The sequence below is a fragment of the Pundamilia nyererei genome, unplaced genomic scaffold, assembly GCF_000239375.1.
Source record: "Pundamilia nyererei isolate P.nyererei 1_Seehausen unplaced genomic scaffold, PunNye1.0 scaffold00065, whole genome shotgun sequence".
Classification (NCBI taxonomy): Eukaryota; Metazoa; Chordata; class Actinopteri; order Cichliformes; family Cichlidae; genus Pundamilia; species Pundamilia nyererei.
Window position 1 is genome coordinate 751,835 of NW_005187466.1, and position 2,715 is coordinate 754,549.

Here is a 2,715-nt window from a genome sequence, read left to right on the forward strand (position 1 = left end):
CCATACAAAATAGTAGGGCAAGTTAGCTTAAACAGAAGGAGAAAAGTATGCTTTTCTTAGGCAACACAATATCTGAGAAAATATTACATTTTCATGTCATAATTTTCAGAATTTTCCTTCCATAAAGCTAGCTAGCTATATTAGCAATGATGCTATAAAGTTGTTAGCCAGGGTGTACCCCCCACCCCTCGCCCCATGGCTCCAGCCTCACACCCGTGACCCCGACGAGGATAAGCGAAAAAGAATGGCTGGCTATAAAGTTGCTTCAAAATGTTATTTTCTAACTAAGTTTTTATTATTTTACAATTACGCACTTTGTACCGTAATTTACACGGTGTTATCAATAGTTGTAATCAACAGCCTTGAAATGTAGAGCCAACCCTGCTAGTCTCTTAGGATTTTAAATAAACAGTTTAAACTTATTGATGCTGCACACAGGTGTCTATCATATTATTTTCTTTGACTTTAATAATGAAAAGGTTACACACAGCACTGCTCAGAGGCAAAAGCTAGTAATACTTGGACAATGGGTAACTTTATACTTGTGTATTCTTCTACACATCTGACAGGTCAGCTGTTAGACACAGATACTAGTAGTGGAACGATTGAAAAAAAGCAGCAGTTCTTTAGATTAATTCTCAGGGCTCTTTCATTAAAACAAACCTAACACTCAGATAATTAGAGTATTTTAACTGTATTATAGGGGTGGAATTGTGAAGGTGAAATTTTATTGGAATTTGCGAGAAACGTCTGGGGGATAATGTGTAAGTAATTAGTATGTATTTGAATTTTAAGTTCTCCCTCTTTTTATTAACATCTTTTCATTGTCTTATTTCAGATTCCAGTTAAGCACAGTAAGATAAACAAGTCCTTAAAATATCCTTTGTTATAAAAGTCTGAACTTGCACAACACTAGTAAGTAAGTAAAGTTTATTTATTAAGTGCTTTTCACAGACAGGCAGTCACAAAGCACTGTACACAAAGATTAAAATAATTAAAATGTCAACCCCTGACAACAGTACAATCAATAGACATTATACACAATGTAAGAGGTTAAATGTAAATAATGTAAAGAATATAAAATACGTAGATCAACAAAAGGCTTGTTTGAATACAAAAGTTTTTAACTGGTTTTTAAAAGCACTCATAATGGAATCAAATTGGTCAACGAGGTGCAACCTTAGGTCAATGCTGGCGTGGAGTCGGGGGTTTCAGACATTTGTCACTCAGTTGCACACAAGCCACCAGTTAAAAGAAATGGCAGGGACTATTAGCTGAGTTTAGAAGTCAGTGAGACTTCTGTATCACTGGACAGAGCTCACGACTGCTGTACATCAGCTGTTGATTCACATCATACTGATACTGATGGTGGTGCTGAAGCTCCAACTACTGAGTTCCTAATAACAAGTTTAAAATACTGTGCTTCAACATTTTCAGTCTCTTTAGTGGCACTGACTGCAGTCTTGGGCATTTTGCATGTGTTTCACCCAGAATTACCCAAAGATGGATGGTAGGGATAAAACATGGATGGTGGGGAATACCATCATTTTGGTTTGGATACAGCTGGTGGACTCTTTAGGCCTTTAGATAACTCTCAGGATTTCCTTATGAAAATGAAATTTCTTGCACAAGCTTCACTTGTTTTTAGAACAAACTGTGAAAAGGTTTTCAGAAAAGCTTCATGTAAAGGTGTCACAACTGAAAAAAGGACACAGGTTACTGCACCTGCATTATGATGCACTTGTGGCTCAGATAGGCCATTCAGAACAATACAGAAAGGTAGTAACTGAAAAGTGCACCCTGTCTTAAGGAGTACAATTTGTAGATGGCACTGCTGAAACATGCTAATACTTTTCTGAAGGTTTTGTTATAACAAGTCTTACTTCCAGTACCCCCAGAATTGGATGCTACCGAGTGTGGCGGTTGAACTGCAGGCTTGGTGTAACAAAGCTCCAAAACTTTACTAGGAAATATCCTTTATGCCCTGACAGCACAACATTGATTGCCATCCTTGTCAAACATTAATCTTTTTTTTTTTTTTATCAAGCTCTAAAGCCAGTTAATGAACTCATTATTTATTCTTTTCCCCCTAGTTATCATAGACAGGATAACTTAAAAAAACAAAAAAAACATGAAGTGGTGCATTATGCAGGTCAGTATTAGTGACACAGAAATTGTTCCTAGCTCCTGGATAATTACAGAGGAGCTTTCATGACCCCCATATCCTCCTCGAGAAACATCCAAAGTCCACGCTGCAATGAAGAGGACAATGATCCCAACGAGTCATGGCAAATGTATGAACCAGTCAGAATTCTCATAAGCCATGGTGATTATTATCAGCATAGGTGTTATGATATTTTAATATAACAGCTGGTTTGGGTGACTTATGGTCTTCAAAGGTACAGTGGGATGCAAAAGTTTGGGCAACCTTGTTAATAGTCATTATTTTCCTGTATAAATCGTTGGTTGTTACAATAAAAAATGTCAGTTAAATATATCATATAGGAGACACACACAGTGATATCTGAGAAGTGAAATGAAGTTTATTGGATTTACAGAAAGTGTGCAATAATTGTTTAAACAAAATCAGGCAGGTGCATAAATTTGGGCACTATTGTCATTTTGTTGATTCCAAAACCTTTAGAACTAATTATTGGAACTCAAATTGGCTTGGTAAGCTCAGTGACCCCTGACCTACATACACAGGTGAATCCA

General features: G+C 36.8%; 1 protein-coding gene across 3 annotated transcripts in view; it reads left to right on the forward strand.

Moving 5' to 3' along the window:
* LOC102200669 (UDP-glucuronosyltransferase 2A1-like) overlaps window positions 1-2,715 on the forward strand; it is a 13,374-nt gene that overhangs the window by 830 nt on the left and 9,829 nt on the right. The gene's annotated exons all lie outside the window — the stretch shown is intronic.